This window comes from Abramis brama (assembly GCF_963993115.1).
Source record: "Abramis brama genome assembly, chromosome: 10".
Classification (NCBI taxonomy): domain Eukaryota; kingdom Metazoa; phylum Chordata; class Actinopteri; order Cypriniformes; family Leuciscidae; genus Abramis; species Abramis brama.
This window is the reverse complement of record NC_139972.1, coordinates 36,703,253-36,727,798: the sequence shown is the minus strand read 5'-3', so window position 1 is coordinate 36,727,798 and position 24,546 is coordinate 36,703,253. Positions and strand designations below refer to the sequence as shown.

General features: G+C 38.4%; 1 protein-coding gene across 2 annotated transcripts in view; it reads right to left on the bottom strand.

Moving 5' to 3' along the window:
* The window catches only part of pik3cb (phosphatidylinositol-4,5-bisphosphate 3-kinase, catalytic subunit beta), a 77,529-nt gene extending 53,354 nt beyond the window's left edge, over nucleotides 1-24,175 (bottom strand). Inside the window, exons 1-2 of one of the 2 annotated variants that reach the window (XM_084127011.1) lie at nucleotides 23,617-24,175; nucleotides 7,017-7,080 (exon numbers count right to left, since the gene is read on the bottom strand). The gene's annotated coding sequence lies outside the window, so the exon portion shown is untranslated. Of the gene's footprint in view, nucleotides 1-7,016; nucleotides 7,081-14,589; nucleotides 14,644-23,616 lie in introns of those variants that run through there. The other variant, XM_084127012.1, reaches the window with a different exon arrangement.
* Between the last annotated feature and the right edge of the window lie 371 nt (nucleotides 24,176-24,546).

Genomic DNA, 24,546 nt, shown 5'->3' with positions numbered 1-24,546 from the left:
TATGTCTATGGGGTGTTTTTAATGTGCTTTAAGACAAACCATGTGTAAATTCATAAGTCGACACCAAAGACAGTCTCAAAAACACAGTTTGAAATCGCTGGTGTTTCTGACGTCACAAACTACCTTGTAACCAATCAGATCAACATGTGATCGTCAACCAGTGGATCTCTGAGCTGAGTGAGTGAGTGGAGGCGGGGCTAATTTACATATTCGTAGAACCGCGTATACTAAATGAGGCAAGGGTGTAGAGTTACATTCAAGCTATTTTAAGCCATGAAGAATTTTTTTCAAGGAAAAAAACTTTAAATATGTAATTTTGGTGATCAAAGATGAGTTTTTTTAAAGATATCATTATTTTAAATACTAATTATTCCTGCGGTAGAAAACGTTGTGGCACGAAGATGGGCTACTATGAAGGGGCCCTTGGGTTCGCTACGGCCCCAGGGCCCTGTGTGTTCTTAATGCGGGCCTGGTCAGCACATGATCATCACGTGGATCTGCAGAATTTGTATGTTTGAGTGAAGATGGGCAAAAAAGGGAAGAGAACACAGACGAAGAAGAAGAAAGATATATTGATCATTATCATGAATGCTTGATTTGAGAAATTATTTTGTTATGCGAGAAGAAAGAGAGCACAAAGTGATATGAAACACATGAAACTAGCACAGTTAAAGAAAACCAGTAGCCTGAATCAATGGCCTATTATCTGTGTCGGTCATTATATAAAAATATTTGACCACAGAATGCAGCAATAGACCAATCAGCATCCAGTATACCAGAGAGTCATGAAAAATTATTTACAGCAGCACAAAAACAAGCCCAACAATCTGCAACTATCAGGGTCCAAGCGGAAATCATTTAAAGATAAACTCACAAGGATATTAACCAGTTAAAACTGGTCATCGTTTTACCAGTATTCCTGGTACTTTTTTTCACGCACAATACATCAATTTAGTGCAGTTGCGCAAGCAGTACTGACCAATAACATGCATACAGTAATGTAGGGTAATGTTGGTAGGTTAAAATATCAGGCGGAAAAGTGTCTTAAAAAATAATAATTGATATGATGGGGAAAATCAACAACAACACAAGCTTAGGCTTAAACCATGAGAGAATGAGCCAAGGAATCTGGAGACATAATATGAAACATCACCAAATACCACCATTTTGTTCTTGGTCCACTAATAAAAAGGGGGAATTTTTTTTTCTTTGTGCATGAACCCATTACTATATTCCTGACAAAAACAGAGTTCCCTGCGTTTTTAAAACATGCTTTCAGACACCACCACCAAGCCATTACTGAGTTAGTAACACAATGCATCTAGAACTTTACCTCAAGTTTTTCTGTTGTAAATGACTGTTATTTCACCATGTCAAGAGTAGGAAATCAAGCAGAATATCAGTTATGTGACACTTCCTCTATTTCAGATGCACTGTGACGCACTGTGAGGCAATATAAACCCTCCCATGTTGTCATGTTGTGAAAATGAATTGCTTCTTTGAGGGAGAGAGAGAATACACTTGCGTTAGTTTCTTTACCACAGAGGAACAAAAGACCTCTGTAATAAAAAAGCATGGTGGGGCGCACTATGCTCCACTATGTCCCCCACCACACACACACCCCCCACACACACACTCTGGTGGGTTCAACAGAGGTCACAGAAATACTTTTTTTTTTTTTTTTCACACATTCACAAAAAAACAAATACATGAATTTCGTACTCTCATAGGCAAACAGGAAAACCACATGCAAATTTCCCTCTGATTCCACAGAGCAGGAACTATCCTTAAGTCCACACATTCCTCCTCCTATCATTCAATCATTCACAAAAAAAGACACATTACTCTAATTACATTATAGTCCTGGAATCTCTTTCAGTTGAAATGCACAGCCATGTAATACTGCTAACTTTAACCAATTAAAAAAAAACAAGATATTACTTGACACTGGCATTAGCAATCATTTCTTTTATGTAGTGAATGTAGCATTAACCTTTATGTCAACTACTCTTCAGCACAGTGGTAACCACAAAAACCTTTAAATGTCAAACATAACTGCATTAAACACCATTTTGCTTCACTAAAAATAAATACATAAAATAACACTTAATTTCAATACTGATTCACCTTATTCAATCCTATCATGCAAAGGATGCTGGGAACTAGTAATCCACTGCCCAGTTTCCAAAGTTTTCACGACAATGTCATTCAAGTTGCCACAACTTAATTTTTACCAAAAACTCAATTAATGTACAAATTTGAGTTAAATTAACGTAATAATTAACAATATGTCAAACCAATCTTTTGAAAGTGCCACAGTAGGAACATGTTTCAAAAAGTCAACTTACTAACTCACTTATACATGTATTCGTACATAAAACTGTGATAGAAAAAAGTATTTCAACCAGTTTGCCCTTGTATTACTCTTTTGTTGTGAATGTTCCTGCAATTACTGTGACCTTCATTTTGCTGTGCATACATGACCTTTTGCACAACGCAATAATATACAAAGTAATCGACAAGCACTGCTTCCCTTTTTTAGTTCTACAGTCAAAAGTCTGAAAAAAAAAAAAAAGCACTTAAGGCTTGTTTTTTTGCTGAGACACACCACTATCCCCACAGTAAACAGCTCTCAGCTGAGGGGTTAATCAGCTATCTGTCTAACTCACTTACAATTAAACCCACATCCTATGTAAATGCTAGCATACACGTACCCTAACTATAGTGTTTAAAAAGTGTCTAAAACATACCCCATTTAAAACAGTCTGTAACTTTGAACTGCTGTAGGCTAAATACACTAATAATAATAATTTTAAGATTGAGCGAGAACAACGTCAGTCAAGCAGCATATACTGCAACATCTAATTATGATTTAACAGGGATGTTATTGACACATACAGTAAATTGACGGCTTTGGACAATAACAGCAGCACTTATAAATGCGGTCAAATAAATGTATTTCCGGCAAGAGGTTACTTTGAATAATTTACTCCCACAAGCAAAAAGATCAAAACCCGGTCAGACAAAAAATACATAAATTAAAAAAATTCAACAAAAGGCGCTTTCCGTTTGTTGCTGTTTGTCTTAGTTCTGAAAAGTTATATAAAAATAAAGTTAAAAATAGGTACTTTCCAAAAACAACATCTACGACTTGATTTTCCTCAGTTTACTCTCAGCATATCTCCAGTCCGTGCCATCTGCGAGGAGGACACCTCACTTCTGTTATCAGAGGCCCGGAGTTACGTAAGTAACCAAACATTTTCTTTCTAACATCCTTTCTGTCTCTCGCCATGAGATATGAACAACTGCCATACTGCAGATATGCGGTCTGGGGCAGATATGCCAAGTAACAAGCTATGACTGCCCCTAGGGAATAGCTTCCGTGGAAATGGCGTGATAAAACCTTGCGTCATTTTTGTGTGTGTACTTGCAAATTTACTGTGCAAACTTGCACCTCATATTCTGTCCTACTCTCCCCAAGGACCATAGGAGTTTTAGTACAGTTACTCCTGAAGAAACATTCTCCATTGACAACCAAAAATAATGCAAAGTAGACACTTAAACTCTACAGGACATTGGGTCCCCAGCAGCAAGACTGAAGACCTACGACTTAATATAAAAGCTTCAAGTAAGCGATGAGACATGCTGGTTTTTATATTCTTGTGTGCTTTAGCCCTCAACCTAGTTGCACAATTAGACCAGAAAAAAGTTACTTGCGCAACTAGGTGGAGGGCTAAAGCACTTTTAGCTAGGTCGAGGGCTAAACTTTTTCCCTCTTCTTGAGCTGAACTCCTTGGGCGACATCGGAGGAACTTTACTCCATTGACACTGTGTGGCATATAAACTGAACGGGCCTAGTTTAGACCACTGAGCAGCTGAGACTCTCTTGTTTTATCCTAGGAAAGAGAAAGGGGTGCTTGTCCCACAGGGTGTGGAATAGATAACCTGCAGTGCTGGCATTTTACACTTTTATTTCACCCGCCTCCTTTTTGACCTTTAGGAATTGGCAGGATGTTGTTTAGCCAAAAAAACTTGCCTTCCCATTGACTCAGAAGTCTCAGGCAGTGAAGTCACGCTCACAGGCTGCTGAGGTAAAGGAGGTGTTGGGCTCCGATACCCCGAACATCACCCTCCTGGGGTTTCTGCCAGTGCTTAATCAGTAAATCCCATAGACAGTAAAAGAAATGGACACAGCGACCCCATTGGATTCAACGGAGAAAAGTGAAGTCAATTAGAAGCTCTTCTTCCTGATGGCTGAGCGTACTGCGCAGACTCAAACTGAGCTTGACGACGTAGAGGTGACGTGAGCAACCCGTCTGTCTTCTAGTAGCTGTGCCAAGAGAAATCTGAATCATTCCCTTCCGAAACTTGCAGAGACGGAGAGTGTGAGTAGGAGCTGTCCATGAGCTGGAGCAGGAGAAACTTTTGCTAAGTATTCTGATTAATTATTTTGTCATTTTGCCTCCACGTCCCCCCGATTGCCCGTGAGCTTCTCCTCCTGTCCATACGGTAATTCTCTACTGTGCGACAGAGAGTCGCGTGGTTATGACGCAATCGTTAGCCTATTTTTACAAAAAATGCTTCTACGGGGCCATAACGTAAGATACAAGGTAATGGAGCCTTTTATACATTTTCGTGTTTCTTTAGAAATAAATAATGGACAAATGGAGTCTTTAAACGCCTCAGATGTAAAGTTATTCGCTGTCAAAGTGACGCCAAAATGAATGGGAGTCAATGGTATGCTAACAGCAGGTGATGGTCTGCGAATCAATGGCGGCGCCCGGGGAAGCTTCAGTTTCCGGCTGAAAGATTTACCCTTGGTAAATCCTGAGGTCCTGATACAAGGGGGAGTGGCGGATCTAGCAAGTTAGTGGGGTAAGGAAAGGTAATGGGACTACCGGTCAAAAGTTTGGAAAATATTTAAATTTTTTAATGTTTTTGAAAGTAGTCACTTTAAGGGTACGTTTACACGACAACGATATGCTTAAAACTGAGAAGTTTTTCCTGTGAGTTTTCCGCGTACAGACGACACCATTGTCAAAACGATCCCCATTCACACGGATCCGCGAAAACAACTAAAAGCGCTGCATTCCTCTGCCAGGCCATTAGATGGTGATGAAACACTATAGACTGAACACGTAATATGCATGTGCATGACGTCATCATCTTCAGAGGTTCACATTTTTGTTGTTTATGCAGAGACCGTTTTCAAAAACTTGCACTTTGAAACCCGTTCACCCGTTCATTAAACTGGTTTCTGTTGTAATATATGTTAAAGGTCCCATGACATGCTACTTTTTGTAGGCTTTAATATAGTCCTTAGTGGTCCCTAGTACTGTATCTGAAATCTCTTTCCAAAAATTCAGCCTCGGTGCAGAATTATAGCCACTACAAGCCAGTCCCAGAATGAGCTTCCTTCAGATGGGCCGTTTCGGTGTCTGTAGCTTTAAATGCTAATGAGGAGGAGAAAGGCGGGGCAAGGTGGAGGGTGGGTGTGGCCTTGACCATCTTGCGGCAACGGTACCATGCATGTTTACGTTGGATATATTGCAATGGCACGAAGACACGCAGTCGTTCAAGCATTTCAGTTTGACCCAGAATCTGATCCAGATGGAGAAGCAACGGATGAAAAAGTTGCAACTCAGCGGCTCCAGCAGGACGTTTCCGAATGGTTAGTTTAAAATATTATGTTAGCTGTTTAAGCTGGAGATAGCATGGGGGAAAAACTGTTTTTTGTGCCTAGATGTTCTAGTACACAGTGATCTGTAACGTCTGTAATTTATCTTATTACAATTACATCAAGCTCTGCGATCTTGAAATGCGGATATCGCGCGTGCCATATAACCAACAGGAAACGGTTATCCAAATAACAAAGAAGTGTACAACACTCGCGTTACAGTGTGTGTATTCACACACATACTTGATGCTGTCCACCTTTACATTAACGCAAGTAACTGCATAGCTAATGTGACAGCCACATTCTACGTGTAACAAGCTAGGTAACCATAAACAGTAAAGCAACACACTTATATATCATTAGTTGACTTAGTTGTCCGAGGTGTGTAGCTGAGCCAAAGAGAGTTGGTACTGATCCAGACTTTAGTTTCAGACGTTCAGCAAGCCCAGCTCTGTATTGACCCAAGTTGAGGAAACAGTCGTCGGTGAAATGTTTGCCGCAGACATGCAAAACTTTGGGAAGTTGAGTCGGCGCATTTCCAGAGAAAATTAAATTAATCCACTGGTTCTTCTGGGGCTTGGATGAAGGAACTAAAAAAAGGCTTCAGTGTTCATTTGTACATCCAATTATTGAGCAGTTATTATGCTTCACTCGCTCAAAAGCCATGATATCTCTCGTGGACAAACAAAAATTCCTACTTCCTAGCTCATTTTCTCATGGGCAGGAAATATTCTCTGGGTGGGCAAAGCAGAGAAAGGGGAGGTAACATTTCTCCTTATAACATCATAAGGAGGAGATTCAAGATCAGCCCGTTTGAGCTTCCATTTTCTCAAAGGCAGAGAAAGATAGCAAAAGCTCGATTTACACCGATTAAAATTTCTAGAAACTTGGGGACCATATACAGGCTAGGGGAACTCATATTAATGTTAAAAAACCTCAGAAAGTGAAAATTTCATGTCATGGGACCTCTAAAATGTAATTTCTTCCTGTGATGGCAAAGCTGAATTTTCAGCAGTCTTCAGTGTCACATGATCCTTCAGATATCATTCTGAGTCTCAGTTGGGTTTCCATCCAACTATTTTGATGTGCATTTTGAGAGGCATAATAAATCCTGAATGAAATGGATATATCCAAAAAAAGGCATGGAATTTGTGCATTTAATTATTCTTAAAAATCCCAATAGAACACCAATCACCCAATGCATGGAATTGTTGATACTTTCTACTAAGGTTTTACCAAGACATTTAGTTTTTTTTTTTTTACCTGAATAAGAATATTGTGATCGCCTGCTGCAATAGCTTACAATGGGGTCCTTGTGTTGTGGTCTGTCAGCACTCACCTGCTGTCTCTGCAGTCTCTTATTTCTCAGCCGGCTCCATGATGGGATGAAGAGGATGCTGCATCTGACAGAGACACAAAGAGGATTCAGATGAAAACGTGTGAGATGAACAGAGTCAGAGCTGAAGGACCTTGAGTGTCCCCATATCAGCTGAGACAGCAACTCATGGAGCTAATATTTCATAGCACAGCAGCACCTCTGGTTATTCTATAACCTGACGCCATTAATGTTTGCCAACAATAGGGTGTAATGAGGCAAACTTAATGCAGATTTCACATGAACATAACCTCTCCTTCACGAAAAACACACAATTTATGCCACAGCCTCTTGATATGAACAACCATTAAGGTTACTGTGTACCAGTAGAGGGTGATGTGATAAACCAGTTATACTGGGTAATAGTCAAACTCACTTTCTACGCTTTACACATGCCTGAAAACATATGAACATTCCCTGATGGACTCTGTGTTGTTAACACACACAGACACACACACACACACACAAAAAAAAAGGGTATTACTAAGATTTCTGGAAACGGTACCATGGTAAAACATTTTTTTTGGTACATGTTTTTACTTGCAACATGGTAATACAAGAAGTTTTTAGGCCTTGCAATGCCACGTTTATTAATTTATTTCTCATGGTAAAACTACAGTGTTCTACGAAGTACTGAGTGCTTCAATGTACCATGTGTTTCTTTGTTATTCTTTGAAATACCATGGTATTTGAATATGGTAATCATTCCCTATCATAGTACATAAATATACCATAGTCCCACCATCTGACCCCCGCTGCACCACAGTACATGCAAGTACATTTGCAGCGAGGGAAGTGGGTGTCAAAATAGGGCCTGTTTTTATTGCTTGAAAAAAGTTACTCACTCTTTCTCTCTTGCTGTGAAATACGCACACACACACACACACACATACACTTGTTTACTATGTAAATGGGGACATTTTATTTTATTTTCACATATACATCTAGTGATAAATACCCTAACCCACACCCTTTCCCTAACAGAAAACTTAATGCATTTTACAATTTTAACAAAACTTTACTTGCTTTATTTTTATATTGGTTTTACAAATGAGGACACAGGCCTACCCAAATCTGTCCCCAAAATGATTAATGGTACAGACAGACACACACACACACACACACACACACAATGTTGACTCCCACTGCTAAGAGAACAATGCTAGCATGACGTACAAAGCCCCTGCAGTGACATTAACACACGCGTTGCAAGATGAGCACCACAAACGTACACACTCTCAGACACAGACACACTCAGACACAGGACAGCATTAATCATATTTTAATTGCTTCTCTCAATTAATTACAAATAATTGTTGCAATATTTGCTCCGCTGATTATTTGTCCTGAAAAAGTTACATTTCTGTTATCTTGCATCAGTAACAGCCTCCACTGTATTTCCTGCTTGCGGTTGCCAGATGTCAATAGAATGAATCCCCCAAACAAGGCTTTTCTCTTAAAAAAAGATACATTTTCTGCCCAGTGCTGCACAATATATCAAATTTATAGAAATATCGCAAATGTGTATATCGTGATATGCATATCGCAACGGTTTGCAATAACTGGGGTCATGAACAAAAGACAAAGAGAAAATCACTCACTGCTCTTGGCTGAATAACTTTTGTAGCTTTAATAAGAATCAGTATATATATTTAATTCATACAGTGAAAACTAAGCAGTGTTTTATTTTTACATTTGATTATTCAGTTTCTGTTGTTAAATAACCCTACTGTAGGCTTTTCTGAAACCCTGAACCCTGTGGTTTACACTGATGTGACAAAAAGAATGTGAAAAAATCATGTAGGTTTTATAATTTTGAATATATTTTAAAGATAATTTAAGTGCATTATCGTATCACATATTGCATTATTTAATGAGTTATCGCAAAACACAATTTTCTTCAATATCGTGCAGGCCTAATCAACCATGTTGATTTGTCAACCATGAACACACTCTCTCTGTGATGCGAAAAAAGCACTGATGATCTGACAACACCGACAAACATGCATGCTGGAGTTTAGCAATGTTCATTGTGAAATTTTGCTCGAATGAAAGAGTCACACAGCCATCTGTGCTCCTTCACGAGGCCGTGTGTCACCTGTGTGATAAGCTGATACTACATCCAAATCTTGACCATATTGAATAATAGTTGGTGAATAAATTCAGTCCGTGCAAACTCTGTGCTACAATACAAAGTAAAAATGTAACATAATTTGGAATTATTGGAGTTAATATTTGGAACTTAAGGCCCCCCTGTGGTGAAAATCCAGCTTTTAATGTTGTTTATATGTCTATTGTGGTGTTTTTAATGTGCTTTAAGACAAACCATGTGTAAATTCATCAGTCGACACCATTGCTGAGTATTTTCTCCTTAAAACTGCAGTGAACCAAAGACAGTCTCAAAAACACGGTTTGAAATCGCTGGTGTTTCTGACGTCACAAACTACCTTGTAACCAATCAGATCAACGCGTGATCGTCAGCGAGTGGATCTCTGAGCTGAGTGAGTGAGTGGAGGCGGGGCTCATTTGCATATTCATAGAACCATGAATACTAAGTGAGGCAAGGGTGTAGAGTTACATTCAAGCTATTTTAAGGCATAAATAATTTTTTTCAAGGAAAAAAACATTTAAATTGTCATTTTGGTGATCAAAAATGAGTTTTAAGGGATACAATGATTGACTACAGGGGGACTTTAACTTTTTCATGTTTTTGAGAGAAGCTTCTTTCAATTTGACTTTCTTTCAGTTTTCATAATGTAAAGCAGTTGAAAAACACATAGCCCCCGTCTGTTTGCAGTGTTTACCCATTTCAAAGATGAAAATGGCTAAAAGGAAAAAAAGACCACGAGTATCGCTCTTTGCAGGCTGTCTGTATGAATTTGCATTTGTGGAGCGATCTGAATCTGTGGTTTGTCTCATTTAAAACTGAATTGCTTCTCATAAAATATCTAATGTGAAGACAAAATACAAAGCAATAGCCTATATATACAGTATATATTTTATTCTTTTCAAATGAGTATAACAGTGATTAATCTCAAAATAATCGTGACTATCAGTTTAATCATTATCGTGCAGCCCTAGGAGAGCATAAACATTCTTCATCTGTACATGCATGAACACACACCACTGTATGTGTCCTTATCACAGAGCAAACAGAAAGAGGCGCAGTTAGAGGTACAAACCCTACAGCCCAAACCCGGAGGTGTCCCTCTCTTCCTCATCTGTCCTGATCTACCTCCCGCTCTCACACAGGAATGCCAGGAATCCACATTCCTCACTGACCCACATCCTCCTTCTAACACACACACACACGCTTTTCTCACATTTTTTGCAAACCAGGAAACAAATTATTCTATTCTAGTAAAAAAAAGAGACATTTAAGGAAACAATAATTACTTAAGTTGATCAGAACATGTTTGAAAAGGAAGTCATGGGTAAATATCAAGAAACAGCTAAAGACTTGAACCATTAATACTAACACTATTATATTCTATATATCTATTTATTTATTATTTATTTAATAAAAAAAAATAAAAAATAAAAAAAACTGTGCTAGAAGCTTCTTTCAATTTGACTTTCTTTCAGTTTTCATAATGTAAAGCAGTTGAAAAACACATAGCCCCCGTCTGTTTGCAGTGTTTACCCATTTCAAAGATGAAAATGGCTAAAAGGAAAAAAAGACCACGAGTATCGCTCTTTGCAGGCTGTCTGTATGAATTTGCATTTGTGGAGCGATCTGAATCTGTGGTTTGTCTCATTTAAAACTGAATTGCTTCTCATAAAATATCTAATGTGAAGACAAAATACAAAGCAATAGCCTATATATACAGTATATATTTTATTCTTTTCAAATGAGTATAACAGTGATTAATCTCAAAATAATCGTGACTATCAGTTTAATCATTATCGTGCAGCCCTAGGAGAGCATAAACATTCTTCATCTGTACATGCATGAACACACACCACTGTATGTGTCCTTATCACAGAGCAAACAGAAAGAGGCGCAGTTAGAGGTACAAACCCTACAGCCCAAACCCGGAGGTGTCCCTCTCTTCCTCATCTGTCCTGATCTACCTCCCGCTCTCACACAGGAATGCCAGGAATCCACATTCCTCACTGACCCACATCCTCCTTCTAACACACACACACACGCTTTTCTCACATTTTTTGCAAACCAGGAAACAAATTATTCTATTCTAGTAAAAAAAAGAGACATTTAAGGAAACAATAATTACTTAAGTTGATCAGAACATGTTTGAAAAGGAAGTCATGGGTAAATATCAAGAAACAGCTAAAGACTTGAACCATTAATACTAACACTATTATATTCTATATATCTATTTATTTATTATTTATTTAATAAAAAAAAATAAAAAAAACTGTGCTAGACTATCTGGGACTAGTCACGACACTTCCATATTGCTGCCCTATTGTTGGTTTGATTGCTTTTATTGTTCTCCTCATTTGCAAGTCATTTTGGATAAAAGCGTCGGTTAATTGATTAAATGTTAAATCAATGTAAATATCAACACTGAACACCTAAATCTAAGGACCACATATTTAATTAAATAAGGAAGGGACAATGTCTTAGGTTACATTACACGACAACAATATGCTTAAAACTGAGAAGTTTTTCCTGTCACTTTTCCGCGTACAGACTCCATTGTCAAAACGATCCCCATTCACATGGATCCGTGAAAATGACTGTATTCCTCTGCCAGGCCATTAGATGTCGATGAAACACTATAGACTGAACACGTAATACACGTGCATGACGTCATCATCTTCAGAGATTCGCGTTTTTGTTGTTTATGCAGAGTTTTTAAAATCTTGCACTTTGAAACCCGTTTTCGAAAGTTTGCAGTTTCAGGCGCCCAAAACACGTCTGTTGTCGTGTAAAACGAACGGACAAAACGCACAAAAAGTTTTACGCTTTTAGTTGAAAACGGCGTCGTGTAAACAGCCCCTAAGATGCTGATTAAGCTTTTGATACTCGTAGACTATGAAAGAAAACCTGATTTATATAAGACATCATCAAGCACTGAATACCAAATAGAGCACATAGTATTTCTTGGAAGAAGGCGTTAATCCATTTGCGAAAAAGGCACATTTTAACAAGTATGAAGCTAAACATAAAAGAGGACATACCTCATTTGGATGCCTTAATATAGCAGCTACAAGTATAGGTTGGATTTGTACCAAAGTTCGCATCATTCAACTCAAGTGACGTAAAAAATGAGGAACTCCATTTGCTCATATTAATTATGATTGACATGTTTTCCACCGCTATAATTTACAGGAACTAAAGATGATCTCAGAGTTGGCCACTTGTGTAATGTAACGCCTCTCCAAAGGGTGAGAAAAGAACCACAAACAGAAATACAGTTTTTATGTAGTCAATTTGTGATTAAACGGCTAACATTGGAGTGGCCAAAAGAATATCTATCTACCCACATGTGTTGCCACAACCTCATAATAAACAAAGAGAGCGCTGTAGCTGCCTAACATTTCCCACGTCAGTACAACACCAGCAGCCAAATATCCACACCCTTTTATAAAATTCATTTCTTCCTCCAATGTGTTGTTCACCCAAGTGTGTGTGTGCCAGCTCTGTAATGCTTAATAGCTCATTAGAGAAGATTAGGGTCAATTTCAAGACTTAAATGTAATTTCGATTTCTTACAAAAGCTACTGTGTGGCTTCAGAAAGCTTGGTATATAGTGTACAAATCATATTGACCTTTTATGAGACACTTTTGGAGCTTGACAAAACCTAATCTTCAATTTACCCTTTGTGTTCCATAAAGAAAGAAAGAACAGGAGGAGCAATGGTTTTTTCTTTTCGTAGTGACAGCAGAGGCAACTCAAACTCAACCTTTTGTGTCTGAACAGGCAAATATGAACAACGCAATATATTACAAGATACAATTCCGATTGTAATATCAACAAAACCTTAAAAAAATAAACTGAACTAAACTCAATCAGTGCTCTGTCTCTGCCTGAACTCCTGGTCAACCACACATTGTCATTATTTATGTGTTACAAACATTTAAATAACAGGGGACAAATGTGTACTGGGGTGAAAGTTTATATAGTTTGGGTATGAACATTGATATCTATATGGTAGTGATGAAAATAGAGCAAATTACCTTTTTGAAAGTGTTTTCACACTTGCATTGTATTGTATCGCTTATATTGTTACGCCAGTAGGTGGCGACAACAGACTGTTTAAAAAAGTGTTTGTCATTGAATCATTCCTTAAAGAGATTCATTCACAAACATTGATCCATCCAATAATGCAACAAGTCTTTTATGAATGAGACAGTAGGCGCGTTTCCATTACAGATTTGCGCAAAACTTGATTTTTTTAAAATGTCGACAAAAAACTATTGCGAAATGACAGCCAGTTTCCATTGACCGATGTTATGCGACTAAAACTTATGCGACATTTTTTCCTCTAATCGAAGGAGATGTATGTGTGTTTTCCAAGCATTAATGGTACCGAACGACCTTTCTTATACTTGTGAGCGGCACATATGAGGTGTTTCTGGGTGTTTCTCCCTCATTTCTGCTTCCAGGTCTTGATTTTGGCATTTATTTGAGGTTTAGAATCCATTATTCCTGTAATTCTTTTGTCTTATATGTTTAATAAAGAACTCTGTCTCGTATTCTGTCCAAACACACCACGTCATCTACGTCAGGTGACTGTAAATGCGCAAAAACTGTTTCCATTGCAGTTTTGCGAAATATTTTTTTTCGAATTGCCTGAAAAACCACCTCATGCGAGCGGAAAAACTTTTTTGCGATAAATGCAAGTTTTTGCGAGTTTCCATTGGGCGTATTTTCAATGCGCAATTTCAATTTGCGCAATTTGAAGGGTAATGGAAACGCAGCTATTGACTCCATTCAAATAATTTTTTTGATTATTTATTTTATTAAATAGACTGAAGCAATGAACATTTTGTCAGAACCTCTAATTATGTGTTATTTTGTTTAGTTGTGTAATGTTTTTTTTTTCAGAATCGTGGGAGAATCGCGTTTTTAAACAAATTTTAACTCAATTTTAAACAAACAAAAACGTTTAGGCGCGAACCCGAAGCCCAAAGTTCACTTCTCGGAGCACGCACACAGAAAGCCGCTTGGAGAACAGTATCACTTTCGTGGCTTAAAACAGTTTTAATAACTCTATTTATTATCGAACATGTCCTGAATTTTCGCAACAGTAGCCTGCATTTTAAGACAATCACTGATCTAGCTGATGTGGATGTTAAGTTTGGACTTTAAGGGAGGAACGAAACCGCACGGCTGTGAAGGAAAGAAATGCAACATTTTTGTGCAGTAAAAAAAGATGTGAATTTTGATTGCATGGTGACTACATGAAAGTAAATGAAGATAAAATTGTTATTTTTGGGTGAACTATTCCTTTAACCTCTAAATTTAGAGTCCATTGTGCAGCTGCCCTTTCACTGCTGAGCCACGGTGGCAAATTTTCAATAAACACACACAAGCACATACTAAAAAAGAGGTTAATCAGTTACCTTCCGAGGCCTGACTGAACAAAGGTCCCATTTTTAGCCGCGGGTGGAGCACACAAGTGTCTCTCTCTCTCTCTCTCTCGCTCTCTCTTTCTGTACGACTAACTAGATGTGCATGTCTGAATAAAGCTGTGATATGAGTCTACATGAGAAAGTTATGCAAGAGCTGACAGATGGAAAGCATAGACTATACAAACTATCAATCCACAACGCGCACACACATTTGAGAGAGACAGTGTGAATGAGAAAGCAGCTGTCACACCGCTTCTGATGACTGCAGTGTGGTTTCTCACTTAGTTTAAGGCACTCGAGGAATAGAAATATGTTTGTGTGATTATGCATTAGAGCTGCACGATCCATCGTTAAAAGATCGCGATCTTGATTCAAACACCCACGCCATCTCATTACAAAATGACAACAATTCAGATCTGCGTTTGCATTGCCGCCGACCCAGGGAAAGCAATTGTCATGTATAGGTATGAAACAGCCTTTTCAACATCAACATTATAAAAGTTTATAGTTCGGATATAAACACTGATGGATCAAAATAGAATAAATCCCCTTTTGAAAGTAACTTGGCGTTTCAAATAACGATTGTATCAATGACATTTTTACCAGTAGGTGGCGACACGTGACTGTTAAAAAATGTATTTGTTATTGAATAATTAATTAAACCCGATTTTTAAAAATGAGTTATTCAGATTAATTAGAAATAACATTTTAAATAGACTGAAGGGTTAAACTTTTTTTTTTTTTTTATCAGAACTTCTAGTAAATTACATGTTATTTTGTTTAGTTGATTGTTCAGAATCGTGATCTCTGTTTGAAAAAAAAAATCGTGATTCTCAATTTATCCAGAAGCGAGCAGCTCTATTACGCATTTTGCATGACGACTCAAATTTAACATTGGACATCAAAAGGATCAGTACTGGGGACGATTAAGCATTTTTATAACTGATCGGCATCGGCTATCCTAAGCGATCCTTTATTTTACGTCAGCTGTCTCGCAGGTGTCGTGCAGTAGGTGGCAGTGTGCACTTCAAGAGGGTTTGGCAACCGCCATTTAAAGGAAAAGAAGAAGCTCAAAATGTGCGTTTGTGACGTGCAAGGTCTGTTGCACGTCACACACGTTCGAACTTCCGTGTTTAGCATATTTGATGCACACTATTAATGAATCACTCGAAAGTAATTTATTTACTGTTTACTAGTATCTGCTATGGGATGCATCTCGCTGCTTCTGACTTGACTGACAGACTGGCATTCTGACAACACGAGCTTCATGCTTTCTAGCCTTCAAAAGATTAGTTCACTTCAGAATAAACATTTCCTGAGTATTTAATCACCATCACATCCAGGATGTTCATGTCTTTCTTTCTTCGGTCGAAAAGAAATGAAGGTTTTTGAGGAAAACATTCCAGGATTTTTCTCCATAGTGGACTTCAACGGGAACCAACAGGTTGAAGGTCCAAATTGTAGTTTCAGTGCAGCTTCAAAGATCTCTACACGATCCCAACTGAGGAATAATAATCTTATCTAGCCAAACCATCGGCCATTTAAAAAACAAAACAAAAAAAACCACAAATGCTTGTCTTGTACATCCACAACTTCATGCATTATGTAATCACATTGGAAAGGTCAGGTGGGAACCGAAAATTTTCATTCAATGAACTAATCCTTTAAACCCACTTTTTAAATTTTTTTTTATTGCAATTACTCTGCTTATTGTGCATATAAAATATCTATGCATGTATAATATAGGCTTATAAATATATTCCACTACTCCATAGTGATAGATGCCCCTTTTTTGCATTTGAGCCCCAGATAAACTCTCTGTGCGTCCCTGTAATACACTGGATTGATTTTAATCACTTTAATGTACTTGAAGTGTGCACCAAGCACTTGGAAAATGTAGTATCGAATAAAAAGTATAAAAAGTATCGAATTGGAACTTGATATTGTCAGATACTCAATATTCAATGACTTGGATCGGATATGGGGCACAAAAAACTTGACCAGAAAAGGGGCTTAAAATAGATAGATGGCAAAGTGCATGTGTGTGTGTGTCAGTGTGTGCTCATGTGAAATATTAGCACACTTTCAAATTTCTCACTCGGTCAAGTTACAAAGATCAGCCTCTTGATCCTCCAAAACACACATGCAAAATAGGCCCTTACAAAAGCACCTCAACACACACACTTGATATCACTTCCCAAAGCATATTCAACATAGTAAAGACTCAAATCAAAAGTATTTGCTCTAACACTTTTCTCCTCCTTCACTTTCCATCTATTCTCTTGGTATGGTTCACTCCCTCCTTTCCTGTTCCTCGAAACTGAATTCTTGAGCGTGTCCTGACTCGTATGCAGGGAACTGTAGGAATCCAGGTACGGGCACGCTTACAGCTCTGTTCACTGCAGCAGATCCCATCCCACAAGTGCACAGGTGTGCATACAGGTGTCTGAGTGTGCATACGCATGGATATCAGGTCTGTAGAGAACGCAATTCAGCATTTATGTAAATGCATGAAAGAGAAGAGACAACTGTGCAAATGTGATGCCACATGCAAATTAAAGAAAGCGTGGTGTGAAGGCTTGCATGACTCAATTAAAACTATCAATCATACACCCAGTTCACTTCCACAGGAAATGAGCACAGATGTCTTGTACTGACTGTCCTGACACTAACTGATCAAATTATGTAAAACAATGTAAAAAGAAAGCAGAACCACTTTCTGACACTTGAGTAAAAACCTGTTTTGACACTTCCAAAAACGTAAAAATCATGCCACAAATGGCCATATTTTATTCCACAAATCTCCATATAACTGCAATCCAAGAAAAGGTAGCACTGTAGAACCCAAAACATCCAGTCACTACGATCCATTTGTAATCTATAGGGTCTTAATCACATGTTCTTACTGAAACAGATCAGAAAGGGCAAGAGCAGAGTGGAATCAGTTTGCAATGGATTGAGGAGACCTCCCCTCCTGAAACATCAATGACTACGTTTACAAGCTGTCAAATATCGGGTTATGGTCGGGTTAAGGTCACTATTTGGGTTTCTGAAACATTCGGAATAACCCGTTTACATGCGTGAGCAGAGAGAGTTACTCCTGTATACATGGATTTTGTAATCAATTGGCAATATCCCGATGTAAACGGCGACGCACGGTTAGCGTCTGGACGTACGGACAACCTTAAGACGCAATATGCCGATTCTTCTTCCTGTATCCAAAGACAACAACAACAGCAGCAGCACGCGGATATTGAATAGGATTGGATATCCGTCCTTCGGATGAGACGTTAAACCGAGGTCCTGACTCTCTGTGGTCATTAAAAATCCCAGGATGTCCTTCGAAAAAGAGTAGGGGTGTAACCCCGGCATCCTGGCCAAATTTGCCCCTTGGCCTCTGTCCATCATGGCCTCCTAATCATCCCCATATACTGATTGGCTTCATCACTGTCTCCTCTCCACCAGTAAGCTGGTGTGTGGTGGGCGTTCTGGCGCAATATGGCTGCCGTCGCATCATCCAGGTGGATGCTGCACATTGGTGGTGGTTGAGGAGATTCCCCCTTTCATGTAAAGCGCTTTGAGTACCTAGAAAAGCGCTATATAAATGTAACGAATTATTTATTATTAATAGTTCGGGGCAGATAGCGATCGCCTTTGTTTGCGCTTTCCTCCTCGCTCCAAAAGTGTGGTGCTGTGCTGCGTCTCGCCATGTTTACCTCTGCTTCTTGTTTACTTCCGGTATACTGCACGAGGGTTTTTGTATGCGCCGTCTCTACTCAAAAGTCCAAGATTCCTTGCGAATAGAACATGCGCAGAACACAAATCAATGTTCCTTTTGATGGGGATATGCCGATACGCGTTTACATGACCAAATATTCGGGTTAGAAAAGGGGTAACCCAGGGATCATATCCGGGTTTTTAAAAACCGGGATATGAGCATATTCGGGTTTTTGCCGGTGTTTACATGGCCGTGCGCGACCGGGTTATTGCTAATATCCCGGTTTTGAACGGGTTATTGGCTGCATGTAAACCTAGTCAGTGACTCACACTCCTAACAAGGCTTTATGACATCTTAATGCAACCCAATAGTCTGTACGCGGGAAACTCAAAGGAACAACTTCTCTGTTTTAAGTATATCGTCTACTGTTGTGACGATACTGGAATTTCTAACTTGCGATGCCTTGAAAAATATTGATATCCAATACCATTTTCAATACAGTGGGGAAATTTTCTTGCTATAGCTTACACAGCAACTTGAAACTTTGAACTATTTTTACAAAAAAAGACATGTAAACAGTCAATAAATATAAACCAAATAGACAAATTGCAAACAATAACACAAATAAATAAATACGATTAATGAGACAAATGGAATAAACATGGCTTTAAGTTTTTAGGTGGGTCTAACTGTAGTAATGCTTACAATTAAAGAGCAGAAGCGATTTTCTCTTTGTCTTTTGTTGTTTGATTAACATGACAAACAGCAGCAGGTTTATTAGACTGTAGTCACTTTAAGGGTACATTTACACGACAACGATATGCTTAAAACTGAGAAGTTTTTCCTGTCACTTTTCCACGTACAGACGACATGTCAAAACGATCCCCATTCACACGGATCCGCGAAAACGACTAAAAGCGCTGCATTCCTCTGCCAGGCCATTAGATGGCGATGAAACACTATAGACTGAACATGTAATACACAAGTGCATGACCTCATCATCTTCAGATATTCATGTTTTTGTTGTTTATGCAGAGACGTTTTTAAAAACTTGCACTTTGAAACCCGTTTTCGAAAGTTTGCGTTTTCAGGCGCCCAAAACACGTCTGTTGTCGTGTAAACGAACGGACAAAACGCATAAAAAGTTGTACGTTTTTAGTTGAAAACGGTGCCGCGTAAACAGCCCCTAAAGCTTAAGCACGGATCCAACTGTTATACAACATGCGTTTTTTCTCAACTATTTACGTTCCAAAACTGACTGTGTTTACATGAATACTCGCCATGACGGGCATTTTAACATCATTTTGTGTGTATTTGACCATTTAAGCCAAATAAGCCAATAACTAAATGTGGTACTCGTGCGCTGTTTGAGAGGCGGCTTTATGAGAGCGTCATTTATATAGATCAGTGGTGCACGCTCTTGTGGTGTGAGCGCGAAACCTGCGGAAATGAGTAAATTATGCGCAATACTTCACGCCGAAATTCAGGACCTAACACTATTCAACTGGAGTGAATGACACAGGTAAGTGATAGGAGGAGTGTGTGTGTGTCAAACTGTCAATTCACAGTCGGAGAGAAGAGAGAGCGAGAACGCAGCTGGTATCGGTGTATCGAAATATCACACCACTAAGAGTAACTCTACTTATTCAAATCGATTGGGTCATTCTGTGTCAAATCAAATTTCAGAAACTTTCCCTGACATTTGTGATTGTTCATATTTTTTTCTGAAGAAAGACTAGTGATGAATAGTGATGAAAGCCAAAATATTAAAAGCCATGGATGAATATTTACTGAGTAATCCACTATTTTGTAGAATTTTCACCTGAGATTTGGAGCCAAATTACATGAAATTAATGTAATTTGGTCAAATATATATCTCATATCGTCTGGTAGAAGTTCTACATCCCAGAGATATGGGGATCTCAATGCAAATACATTGCATACACCTGATACTTTTTTCTTTCAGAGAGGAATGTCTGAAGAACAACTAATGTTTGAAACTAGAAATAGTTTCACTCTTGAAACAGTTGCATAGAACATTCCTGTCTGAGTGCCACAAAAATGATTTTTTTCCCCAAGTTTGCTTGCCTGTAACTCCAGAAGTATTAAAGATTCTCATTCTTTTTCCCATTTTTGAACAGTCACCATTGGCATATAATGCAACAAAGATTGCTAAAGTCAACAGATTTCTAAAGTAATTTTCACCCCCGTCTAGAACAAAATATTGGATTACTCGGTTAACATTGATCCATGACATTTAATATTTTGGCTTTCTGCTTAACTTATGCATGTCTTTCACCAAAGAAATGATCAAAACTGAATAATGAATGTCCTATTGCACTTTGACAATTACATAATCTTTAAGGAAATTGAACCTTGCCTATGTACCGTTTATGTCCATTTCAGTACAAAAACGGGAAGTACTAAGTAGACAAATGAGAACGTGTTTCACAACAAATGCATGTTTGTTACATTGTATATTTTTTTATAGCATGTAAGTGCTAATGTACTATGAAATAAAATGAAACACGTCAAGTTCACTCTCTGTGACCTAGAGTTTTAGATTAGCCAATTACACTTTTATGGCTTTTGAGCTGAAAGGATTCGCTTAGTTATCTTCTTCATCTTTGTCATATTTTTATTTATTTCTAATCCCAGACAGTATTACATAGACACATAGTCTAGGTGGAGTTAGGTCACTTACAGTATTACATTAGAGTTAATCAGCATTGAATTACTAACTATTGGCAAGGTTTTATCTACAATGACTAACAGAATTACACAAAACCTACCATTATCCAACAGGATTCTGCACAGCCTATGTAATTTGATTCAAAGGCAGAGCAAGTTATTACATTTTGATGAAAGACTGCGAAGACAAACATTTTTTTCTTTACGATAACATGCACAATATGACCTCAAATGTGTATTAAGTAAAAAGGGTCAATTTTGTTGACATTTAATATTGTTATTGTTTCTAAAACATTACAACATTAAAGATTCTTAATGCTAACTGTCTCTCCGATAGATAATCTGCGCTTTAAACCATACAGTCGGCCCTGGGAGTGTGTGTGTGTGTGTGTGTGTGTGTGTGTGTGTCTGTCCCCATTTCTAAGGAAAAATGTTTTCCTGCGCCTCTAAAACAAACACACACACTGTGCTCTCACATGACTGAGAGAATCAGCCCATTCATGGCCCCTGTCACCACAGTGACCTCTCTTCTGACTGTGAGCGAGTGTGTGTGGGCATCCCGAAGTGTTTGTGTCCCCTGACTGATGACATCACAGTCTGCCACCGAAGTCTCTCTGAAGCTCCGGTCACATGTGTGAGGGTGAGGGCCAAGAAGAACAACTCACAAAAAACACATGTGTCTTACTCAACACACACACATACTATCTGACTGAAGATGACCTTTTTAACATGTTCAGGAAAACATAATCGTCGCAAAATTAGCGCAAAATATCCATAATAAAAATGGAAGCCACTGAGGTTCTTTTTCCTCCATCATAAACGGCGTGCGCGCAGACGAAACGCTATAAACGCCGACATGTTCTCTTGCGTTGTTGGGATGCTGGTGTTTGGGAACGCAATCGTGTGAGACGCAATTAAACCAAATCATTCTGATGACAGACTTTGCATTTCAGAACAACCAAACCAACATTTGAGATGCTGTGCTGTGATTGGTTAATCCGCTGGTTAGTCCAGGTTAATCCTCTGTTGAGGCAAAGTCATGTGAGGTTTTTTGTTGCGCATCAAAGGATTTATTCAGTAAATGTGTTTCCATCGTAGTTTTGTCTTCTTATCGGACAAAAAAAAACGTACCTGCCTCAATTGAGCGCATATGTTTTTATGCACATTTTTAGAATGTTTATGCATACAATAGTGTGAATGTAAAAAAATAGTATACAACACTGTAAAGACAATTGCTGCCTAAATTTTTTAAGTACAGTCAACTTGTCTTGGATGTTTAAGTCATTTCAGCTTAAATTACATTAAACCGACTTAAAAACAATTGCTGAATCTTGTATAGCCTAACTTTTGAAAAAGTTGCAAATTGCTTATATTATTGCATTTTAATGAGTTAAATCATATGTTGTCAACTTATTGATCATATAATCTTTTTTTACACATTTCTTTTTTTTTTTTTACTAAAAATATGTAGCTACATACCCTATATTTATTATTTCATTTAGATGCCATTTTAGGAAGAAAAAAAAAAAACTAAAATGAGAGAATATGCCAGGAAAATTTTGAGTAAATATGTTGGTTAAAAGACCAAATCTATAACTAAAACAAGCAAAAAACAAACAAAACAAAAAAACAGGTGAAGCCAGAAGTGAGAATCTTTGGGTTTAAATTTCGACCCACTTTTGAAACTGTTTTGCATTCCACCCAATAGGGAAATCAGAATATTTTCTTCTCCAATGGGAAATAACTATGGAATGTTGATTTAATCGCCACCACCTTGGGAATGACGTCAAACTGAAGACGATGTTGACCTGTCTTGACCTGCCTTGATTTTCCAACTTGAACGTCCGACCTGGAGAGCCTCTCCAGTGACATCTTTCAAGAAGGAAGTTTAAGAATTCCAAGTTCTGAATGGTCTGGAACGCATTACTAGATCCAGAAAGTTATTTCATTTTTCTGTAGAATACGCACCAGGGTTGGTGAACGGCCTGTGGGCGTGTCCTGAGGTTCATTACTCATGTCCATATGGAGGTTGAGTCATAGTTTAGTCCAGTATTATGCCATCGCATCCGTCTATGACACAAACAACCGATGTCGTGCCTCTCTGTCCAATAAACACACGTTTATGTCCCTGCCAGGTAAACTTGTCATCCAAGCAGTCATACATTTTAACGAGTGTCCGTAATGGATAGGCTATATTACATTGTTTAATGATAAAACTTATGATTTTTTTTTTTTTAAGAGCCATATTTAATAAAGCAAGTGAAAGCGTCCAGAATAGATGTCAACTCATACATATCTACATCCGAATGGCATTGAAGGTCAATTTGATACTGCAAATCTAAATAAAGAATTTACAAGTCTGGAACTTTTAGACAGAAACATGCAAATTCTATGTTTTTTATTAACCAGGTTGGAGCACTAAAGCACTTCTCCACGAATGTGTCATTTTTGCAGAGTAGCATCCGATTTATTTATTCAACGGCACATTATTAACAAACAAATAACAATTGAGGCGGTCAGTGTCGGACAAAGATCAATGCAATGTAACAAAAATCTACGCCACTCAAAGCAACACACACACAAAACACTTCCCAGCACAGAACGCTCACCTTTAGAATAGATTATCCCACGGGAATGGAATGTCCGACGCCAGTTCTGTGGGATTCGCGGAAACTGAACGTTCGAAGTTAACTGTGCGTTGAACTCCGTAACACCACCGGGCAGGTTTTAATCTCAGCAAGAAGACAAAAGCAGAGTCGTCTTCTTCTCCTTCAAATGTCCAGTGCAGTCTCTCACTCGACAGGTGAACAGCTCTAGTCCTCTTCCTGCTTCTTTCCGCAGGCAGAGTGAGTGAAACAAGCGATCGCTCGGTGATTTTTTTTCTCTCTCCCTGTTTGCTTTGCACTCCCTCCCTTTCCACACGCAACCGCTATTTTGTCAACAGTTCGCAGACACACGAACTTCTGAGCCGTGATTTCACCCGGAAACAGACATAATGTAATGCGATGACAACTTACGCAGTGGTGAATGTTTTTAATGTCGTGTGAATATCTCCACGCAGACAGACAGACTAGGCCCGGCGAACTGCATGCATGTCTCTCTCTCACTCACTCTCTCTCTCTCTCTCTCTCACGCTCACACTCCACTAACGCATGATTCCTCAGGGATGAGATGACGGGGAGGGTGCTCTGGACGTAAACAATACGTACATTTACTAATTTGGTCAAATTTCCCCACCGTTTTTTCTTAACGACACTCCTGTTTTAAGGCACGACTATTTTAACGGTTTGGTTGTTGTTTTCAGTGTTATTTAATAGGTCGTATTTAACACATAACTTACTGACTAGGCTACTTTTTTTTTAAACGGTCCGGGGATTTATGAGGGAAATTAGAAAACAACATTGAAGTTTCACTCGGGTATTTTAACGAGCGAGTTTTTTTTCTTTTTCTATTAAATTCATGTTATGCTATCCTTCCTTATTTAGTTGCTTAAAAAGGACCTGTTACGCTCGCGGTGTAGTGTGGTCTCTGTAGACATC